The sequence below is a fragment of the Cololabis saira genome, chromosome 14, assembly GCF_033807715.1.
Source record: "Cololabis saira isolate AMF1-May2022 chromosome 14, fColSai1.1, whole genome shotgun sequence".
In the NCBI taxonomy this organism is placed as follows: domain Eukaryota; kingdom Metazoa; phylum Chordata; class Actinopteri; order Beloniformes; family Belonidae; genus Cololabis; species Cololabis saira.
This window is the reverse complement of record NC_084600.1, coordinates 31462570-31472751: the sequence shown is the minus strand read 5'-3', so window position 1 is coordinate 31472751 and position 10182 is coordinate 31462570.

The window sequence follows — 10182 nt, the reverse complement described above, 5'->3', positions numbered from 1 at the left end:
TTCCGTGTGGAAATGGAAACCTGAGTCTCTGGTTCTGCACCATCATCGTCGCCTCCAGTAAGAGGTTTAGGGCTGCTGATAATGATCCAGTTAAACCATTTAACCTGCTGGTGCCTTTCTCCACACTCCAGATGAATTAATGTCGTCATGAGCAACGAAAAGCTCTTCTCTTTACACACTTTTAGGAAGTTCAACTTCACACTCTTCCTCTTGTCAGCTGTCGTTTCAGCGGTTAAATTTACAACTTGACCACAATAAATGAATAAAGATAACTAGATAAACTCTTCTGTGACATCATCCAGGTGTTTCTGACGTTGGTAAGAACTTATTTCAGCCAACATTGATTAATCCAAAAAGTGTGAAAGAGGGTGGAGCGAGCAGGTGTGGAAACTGTCTGGAAAACGCCCACCTCTGCTCAGTTAGCGTAATTTATGGTAAATAATTCTGATCAAATCTGGCCAACAGATCAGCGCTCACCTTGGCTGCATGTCATTGACAGCTACAAATCAAGCCAGAAATCTTGGTGTAATTATTGACTCAGACCTGAACTTAAATAGCCATCTAAAGTTTATCACTAAATCTGCCTATTACCACCTAAAAAACATTGCTAGAATTAAGGGGATTCTATCTAAACAAGACATGGAAAAACTTATTTATGCATTCATTTTAAGTAGGTTGGATTATTGCAATGGCATCTTTACAGGCCTTAACAAGAAATCAATCAGGCAGCTGCAGCTGATCCAGAACGCTGCCGCCAGAGTCCTTACAAACACCAGGAAACTGGACCACATTACACCGGTCATGAAATCACTACACTGGCTTCCAGTGAGTCAAAGGATAGAGTTTAAAATCTTACTGCTGGTCTACAAAGACCTGAATGGTCTTGGACCAAAATACATGGTTGATCTGTTAGTTCCTATGAAGCTCCCAGACCCCTGAGGTTCATCTGGATCTGGTTTGTTGTGGTTCCCAAGAACCAGAACCAAGCAAGGTGAAGCAGCGTTCAGTTATTCTGCTCCTCACCGGTGGAACAAACTTCCTGTAGACCTGAGGTCTGCTCAAACTGTCAGCTCCTTTAAATCAGGGCTAAAAACATTACTGTTTACTCAAGCTTACTCTTAAATTAAATACTTACCTGCTGTACTCTACTGCCCTTACTTTTACTAGCTTGTGCTTTTTATTATTTTACTTCTTTTCTTATCATTTTATTTATTATTTTACCTCCTTTGCTCATAATTTTATTTACTGTACAATTATGTCTTGCTGCTTTTAATGTCGATGTAAAGCACCTTGATTCACCTTGTGTTGAATTGTGCTATATAAATAAACTTGCCTTGCCTTTTAAAACAGAACATGTGTTTCCAGCAAAATTTGATTAACAAGACGTCCAAGACGGCTGCAGTGGAGTATGAAGGCTCATGAATGAGCAGAAACACTGGTGTTTTCCTGAGAGAACAAAGCTTGAAGAGCTGCTGCACGTGGAGGGTTTAGTGACTTGACAACATCCTGGTCATTCAGAACCGAGGAGCTGTTTCCAACAGTCACTCCTCATCAGCTGCAGCCGTTTCTGTTGTTTTCAATAGTGGCTGTTGGACGCTGCTGTACGAGTCATTTCACAGAGCCCGTCCCTGCCTCGCTGCGATTGGTTTGGTATGTTTTGTGCTGGTAGAAATGTCTGTGAATGGGAGGGGTACCAGACCCATTTAAACGTTCAAGGATTTTCATGGAGTAAATATTGATGGCCAGTCTGAGGGATTACTGGGATTTTAGTGGTGATTAGCAGCTGGATTACTGAGGATCAGCTTTGTGTTTCTGCTGCTGTCAACATTCACATAAAAGAGGGGTGTCCCATCAGGTGATCCAGTACGCCCCTGAACCCGATCAAAGCGTGTCTGTTAAATATAGGAATAAATCTCTTATACTTGCTTACTTTATCTTTAATTTATTGAATATCAGTAGTTCAGATTAGACTTGTCAGTAGACCAGGCCAAAGTATAAAAACCCACCCTTGTCCCAGTGGCCGTAGTAACACAACACAAAGAACCATCAGTTTAACTGCAAACTTTCTTTGGCCCATTTTTATACAACTATCCATCCACCGTCCGCCGCTTATCCGTTCCCGGGTCGCGGGGGCAGCAGCCTCAGCAGGGATGCCCAGACTTCCTTCACCCCAGACACTTCCTCCAGCTCTTCCTCCAGCTCCTCCGAGGGGAGTCCGAGGCGTTCCCAGGCCAGCCGAGAGACATAGTCTCTCCAGCGTGTCCTGGGTCTTCCCCGGGGTCTCCTCCCGGTGGGACATGCCTGGAACACCTCCCTAGAGAGGTGGGACATGCCTGGACCACCTCCCTAGGGAGGCGTCCAGGAGGATCTGGTACAGATGCCCAAGCCACCTCAGCTGACTCCTCTCAATGTGAAGGAGCAGCGGCTCGACTCCGAGCTCCTCCCGGGTGACCGAACTCCTCACCCTATCTCTAAGGGAGCGTCCAGCCACCCTGCGGAGGAAACTCATCTCGGCCGCTTGTATCCGCGATCTTGTCCTTTCGGTCACTACCCAAAGTTCATGACCATAGGCGAGGGTAGGTGCGTAGATTGACCGGTAAATCGAGAGCTTCGCCTTTCGACTCAGCTCCTTCTTCACCACGACGGTCCGGTACATCGACCGCATAACTGCGGACGCTGCACCAATCCGTCTGTCAATCTCCCGCTCCATCGTTCCCTCACTCGTGAACAAGAACCTGAGATACTTGAACTCCTCCACCTGAGGTAGGACTTCTCCACCCACCCGGAAAAGGCACGCCACCCTTTCCCGGTGAAGAACCATGGCCTCGGTCTTGGAGGTGCTGATTCTCATCCCTGCCGTGTCGCACTCGGCCGCAAACCGCCCCAGCACATGCTGGAGGTCCCGGTCCGATGAAGCCAACAGGACAACATCATCCGCAAAAAGCAGAGACGAAATCCTGAGGTTCCCAAACTGGATCCCCTCCGGCCCCTGGCTGCGCCTAGAAATCCTGTCCATAAAAATTATGAACAGGACCGGTGACAAAGGGCAACCCTGCCGGAGTCCAACATGCACCGGGAACAAGTCTGACTTACTGCCGGCAATGCGAACCAGACTCCTGCTTCGATCGTACAGAGACCGGACAGCCCTTAATAGAGGGCCCCGGACTCCATACTCACTGAGCACCCCCCACAGAATGGCACGAGGGACACGGTCAAATGCCTTCTCCAGATCCACAAAACACATGTAGACTGGTTGGGACAACTATAGGCAGGTTTCAATGGTTGACATTTTCCTCCTGCTGAAAACTTCCATCAGAGTTGTTATTTCTGTTTGGATTTCTGGTCTAAAGAGTTAAAAAAAAATGTCACAAGGCCAATTAACAGATTATGAAAAGAAAGAAATTAATCAACAGTGTAATCTGATTACATTTGGCAAATCAGTTCCATATGTAAATCCACTGACTGAGTTTAAGACTTGTGTTTTGAATTGGTTCCAGTTAAATCTTCCTAGAAAGGACTTTTTCTCTTCTTCTGCAGCCCTTCCCACTTGTGGAGTTCCTCAGGGCTTTGATTTGGGATCTGTGTTGTTTTCCACAATTTTATTTGTCCATACCATTAGACACCAGAGACGCAGAGACACTTCTACCATACTGTCACAATGACTTTGAAACCTGGACGAAGCCCGACTGAATGATTTGGTTAATTGCCCCGTTGACAGAATTCTGTGTATGTTTTTTTGCTGGCTGTTTTAAGTTGGATGAACAGATCAGTTCAGCGTTTAAACCAAGCTTTTTCAAAGAGAGACTTCCAAACTTTATCTCCACCTAAAAGACCCAGATAAAGTCCTTTCTGCTTCTCTCACCTCTGGATCAGATGGAACATGAATGTTGGTTTAGATTAGTTTTCTTAATGGATTAATGGCTTCTTATTTATCAGATCTTCCTTATATCCACATCTCCAGAGGAGCTCTGCTGTCAACCAGCTGGTGTTTGCAGGTGTTCATAGGTTCAGATAAAACCATGGAGGTCATTGATTATCTGCATCATCTGCTCTGGAGCGGAGGAACAACCCCCTTCCTTGACTACTCAGACTGCTCAGACTGCTAATCTCTGGCCTTCAGTCAGAGCCAACTGTGACACCCAAACTCAGATTAGCCCTCTACGGCATGGTGCTGCCCTCAGGCACCAAACCAAATATCTGACCCTCACACTGCCCTTCAACATTTTTGAACATTAAATACATTTAAATGTCACCAGACGTGTGTGTGTCCAGTAAATAGAGGTTTTTGCAACCTTTAGTTTTGGAGAGGAGCATTTCTGTCAGGAAGCAAAGCTGCAGGCTGCACACTACCACTAACTGGTAGGTTAAATATTACTTTTAGAAATGTTTAAATTTGTAGTAATTTTAAATAAAAAATATGTTCAAGTATTTTGAATCATTTTAAGACTTATTTTATTAATATGTGTATTTACTAAAACTCTGTTATTTGATTAGTTTTTTCAAGACACTTCAGACAAAACCCCTAAACATGCTCTCAGTCACAAAATAATGATCATCATGAAGAAAAAGAACTTTACCATCGACCAGCACTTTGAGGAGAAGAATGTAAAGACATTTTATGGGTGGAAGGAGAAAGATCAATAATTATTGCAAAGGATGCTGCTCCACAACTGCCCTGATGGAGAACATCCCAGAATGTTTACGCATCAATGTTTACCCAGAATGGCAAGACCTTTCACCGTCTTATGATATCATTTTGCCCCTTTAGGACTTCAGGAGGTTCTTTCCAGAGGACATTCAAGATGTTAGTGTCACTCTGGATCCTGAGGACCAGCGTTCTCAGTCCGGTATGATTCAGATGTTAACAACAACGATGTTAACAATGATCTCTCAGTGACAATAAAGAGCTATTCTACTCTATTAATAAGTAAGGAAGTAAAGTTTATTTCTGTCGCACATTTCACAGGTAAAGTGCTTCACAATCAGTCGCACATAAAATGATAAGACACAATCATCAGACAGAGGAAATATAAAACAAGAAAGAACAAACTACCAACATGAACATCAGGACCTGATGAAGCTGACGCGACCACATCAGCTCCACAAAGCAGAGACCTCAGTAATAATAATGGACCCAATATCCTGATGCTTAAACTCCTTCTTCAAGTCCACAGAGCACAAGTGGACTGGTTGGGGGAAACTCACGAGAGGCTGAAGGTGGGACTCCCCTGCAACTGGAAGAAACCATCTGGTTCCCCTTCTTAAAGAGGGAACCCCCCCAGTCTGCCGGTCCAGAGGGACTGTTCCTGATAATCCGTACAATGACAAGCATGAGCAACCAAAATTGTAAAATTAGAAGATACAGGACAACATTTGGTCAGTCATCCCTTTCAGTGCTGGGTACACACCTATGGAATTCTTTACCACCCGAAATAAAATCCTAAACAGAATTAAGGATGTTTAGTGCCAAAGCTAAACATTGGTTTAAGCAGCAGCAGAAATGCGAACATTAACTTCTCTCAAGTCATTGTCAGTACAGTATTTTACTAATGTTTAATGTATTTAACTTGTGCGATTTTTAATCTAAATTTTGGAGCTGTGTTTATTTGTTTATGATATCTGTTCACTGCATTATTCACTGTATTTGTATTATTGTTTTTTGTATTCAGTATCTTTTATCCTTCTTTTGCCTGACCAGGGACAAAGACTGCAAATTAGCTGAAGCTAGACGTCTTGTATGCATCACATTTTTCATTCTTTGTGACAATGTTGTATGTATTGTCCCTGTTGAATAAACATTAAAATAAAAAAAAATAAAAAATAAAAAGAAATATCCACGTGATGTTGCAAAGATGTCTCAACTAAGACAGCACAACATTCAGGAGCTACACTGCCGTTTGACTGGTAAATACAGCTGCCTTTGACATAATGACTTTAAGCCGCAAAGAAACAGAAGGAGGTTTAGGAGACTTTCAGAAGATACAGCATCTCGCTACAGATGTAAAATCAAATTTTGAGGTGCAGAGAATCAATCTGAAGAGACCACGTGGACGTGAACCCCAAATATGGCAATCAAAGGGTGATTATCTTTTAAATATTGTCTGGTATGCTTTTATTTTGAAATTATGCTGTTTTGGTTTTGAAGCACTTTGGTTGGTAATGGTAATGGATGAGTCGACCAGCCGGGCGTATTGGCATGTCTCTGAGAGTTTCCAGTCTCCACTTGTTTCAAGTGTCTCAGAGGATCAGTCAGGATCAATCAGCTCTAATCGCAGCCAACCCCGACCGGGGCTCCTCTCTTCAAGTTCTCTTTTCCAGGTAGGATTCCCCGGCAGATTACCACCTCACGAGCTCCCTGCAGTCGTGTCAGCCAAGGGAAATCCTCTTAAGTCTTTACCCAGCACGCTCAGCACATCACGCCAAATATTCCCAGGTCCTCTGAAAGGCCGAACATCTATAGGTTTTACAGCTCATTTTGGCTTTCCCCAGATGCCAGACACATCTGGGCTGCGTGGTAAATGCCCCATGTGTGTTTTGTATGAGCCAGATGTGGCCTGAATGACATAAGATAGTTCTGAGATGGGATACAGAAAATGTTATTAGGGCCACATTTGGCCCAAAGGCACAAAGAAAAGGTAGAACTGGCCCATGTCTGGTGGAGATGTGGCTTAGTTCAGGTCTGCACACTCATTTTGCTGCCAGTCAAAGAGCTCCACGAATCAATGAACATAAACAAGTTTAATTGATGAGTATTTTCTGGGCTTCAGCGTCAAAATGACTCACATCTTCAGAGGTTTAGTCTCTTTGCTTTTTGAAGTTTCTAGTAACAGTCCCTGACCTCTAGTGGTCATGCTGGAGACAGCAACTATCTCAAACATTCAAGCCTTCAAGCCCACTGTCCCAGGCAACCAACCATGGGCCAGATTCACCAATATGTTCTTTAGAACAATCTTAAGAAATGTCTTAAGATCTAAAATTAAGAAGTTCATAAGAAAGTTCTTCAGTGCAATTCCTCAATATTTTCTGAAGAACCGTCTTAAGAACTGTCATTTCTTACGAATTTCTTATTTTTCCTACTTAAGAACTTCTTAAAATGGCATTGCACACGCCAACCAACAACATACAGGTAGTTTGGGTCTTAACCGTCAGTCACTCACTAAACATGGAGAAGGAGAAAAAGAGATGCAGGAACTTTTCAAGGCAGGAGCTTGAGGTTATGGTGGATGAGATTTATGTGCGAAAAAAAATACTATTGGGGAAAATTAATAATAATTAACTACCACGCTAACTAACATGCTAACAAACAGTTAACAGGCTCTTTGTGTAATTAATTACAAAGTACCAGCAAAAAAAATATGGCCCAATCACAATTTTTTTTTAATTCCCCATTATTTTGAAGGTAATTAGAATACTGAAAACATTTTTTTTGAAATCTTATTTTGTATTTTTAAGATATCATGTGTCCACTACAGTGGACATCGGAACGCCATACATGTGAAACTGAACCAAACAGTTAGTCCCAAAGAAAATACCAAAAGAATGAGTTTAACATCCACATAACTGTCCATCATCTCTTTTGTTGTGTTTTGTTTTGCTTTGTTGTGCTTATTTGGCATGATACTTCAAAAAGCAATTCCTCTTCTTGGAAACGCAAAGGAATACCTTGCACTTTGTGCACATCACATACGTTTTGCTCTTGCAGCCGGATCTACGACACCTTGATGCATGTGTTTCGTCCACCATCTCTGGAAGATGGATGGTGCCATAGTGCCTCAGAGCTGCATTTGGCTGCGGTTTCCACTTTTGACGTGGGGGAGTGTAGTCATCTTCGCTGTCACTTGCGATTCCTGCTTGGGCCCGAGTAATCAACTCTTCACCAAGGAGCAGTTTGAAGTCAAGGAACTTCAGTGGTTTCTTCCCCAGAAACTGGCAGTCACTCCTATACTGAAGCCATGAGTTGGCGATTGCCAGGTCAAAAAAGTGGAAAACTGCATGCACTGACCATTTCCTAGTCCTGTAGAAACTCAACATTCGGTCAACCAAGTCCACGCCACCCATGTTGGTGTTGTACTCAGCAATTGCCAGTGGCCTTGACACCTGGACAAACCTTTTGTCTTTCTTGGACCATCTTCTGCGTGTGTCCTGAGGTTCAATGCCATAGGCAGAGGATGCCATGACAACTGGCTTGTTGTCCAACCACTTATGACAGCAAGTTCAGGAGGGCTTCGTCTGACGACCATCTCTGATGCCCCTCTTCCTTTCTTTTTGAAGGGCTTATCCCCTATGACAGTGGTTCTCAACTCCGGTCCTCGGGACCCCCTGCCCTGCATGTCTTAGATGTTTCCCTGCATCAACACACCTGATTCTAATTAACAGTCGTCACCAGCTTGTCATCAAAGTCTGCACAGTTCTGTTGATGACACAGCTCCTTGTATCACGGTGTGCTGAAGCAGGGAAACATCTAAGACATGCAGGGCAGGGGGTCCCGAGGACCGGAGTTGAGAACCACTGCCCTATGATCTTGCACTCCTTTGGAACCCTGTTAGTCATGAGGGTTCCAGTCCCTACCAGCCTTTTTGTCATCAGGGTGTCGAGGAGGTTGATCGTTGTAAAGTACCTGTCAAAGAACAGGTGGGTTCGTTGGGGAACAGACTCTGCCAAGTGAAAAACAGCTTGTTCTCCAATGCCCTTTCCTCCTGTAACGCTGAAGGTAGTCTTGCCTTGGTAGACCACAAAGTCAAAGATCAGACCAGTTGGTGTGGCCAAGACAAACACCTTCAATCCAGTTGGGTTTGGTTTGCCCGGTACAAACTGGCGCACTGGGCATCGACCAGTAAATGGAACCATTTGCTCGTCAATGCTCGTTTGCCTGTTCTAGGCAGACTCAGACATCCTTGCCTTACTTTAGTCAAGATCAGACAACTCAAAATCTGAGTGTCCATCAACAATTCGCAGTAAAATTCTATCTGCTTCTGAGAATGACTCCCTTTCTTGTAATTTGAAAAAAAAACAACAAAATGGAGAAAATAACTACAAATGTCCACTTCGAAGGACATTTTTTAAACACTTAAATACTATGCTCAAATATAGTTAAAATAATTCAAACAATGTTTTAATGTGTTGTAAAGAGACTAATAGAAAATATGCCAACAACATTTCAAGCCAAAATTTGTTCAATAAAAAGTATTATATACTTACTTTTCCTGTTCCCATAAAATGCGCTTGTACTGATGGAGGCCATTTTCCTGAATGAGGAAGAGAACGTACCAAAGCCCCACCCCTTCACATTTGGTATCATTGAAAAGCCCTAAATGTCCTCTATAGATAACAAAAGGAGTTCATTCAGTTGTATGCAGTGGGTGGGAGATATTCCGGTTTCCAAACGTCCTCCCCAGAGGACAAATTTGAACTAGTGGTAGTCAGGAGGATATCCTCAAACTATGACCTACTAGTCTAAACTTGTCTAAAATGTGTTGAAAAAGGTGATATTGGAGGCTTACCTTTTCACAGAACAAACTTTAAGACAGGTCAAGGTTGTCTTAAAGTTAAGAAAAAAGTCAAGAACACATTTGAGAACTTTTATTTCAAGAATATGCCTACCATTTATTCTTGAGTTTTTTCTTAAGAAGAAAGTTGAGAAAATACTTAAGAACTTTTTTGGAGAATAGGACTTCTTCTCTTTTTTCTTCTTAAGACTGAACTTAAGAAAAAAATGACACTTAAGAAGATTTTTTTTCTTAAGAATGTTTTGTGAATCCGGCCCCAGATCTATGAAAATAACCCCCAGACCACATGACCTTACCGTGTGGAGATGCTGCAGTGTAAAGGTACAGGGAAGTGAAATATGCATGATCTGGATTCATGTTGCTGACTGCTACTTTAGCTTAGCTTAGGCTATGTTAACTTATGGGTTGGGCTGCTGGTGGTCCCATTACTCAGCCTGGAGTTGCTCTACTGGAGGACATTGCTGCTCCGGCTGCTAAAGCAGTAAAAGCCGATGAGCCAGAGGCCGTCAGACTGGCCAGCCTTCGGTTAACGCAGCCTTGAACTCAGGTGTGAAGGTACAGTAGCTGCTCCTGGCTGCGTTGCCTCTGGTTCTTTCCAGGACCACCAAGAACCGGACACAGCAGTGTCATAGGACAACCGAACAACAACAAGCCGAATTATCTGTAAAATAAGAGG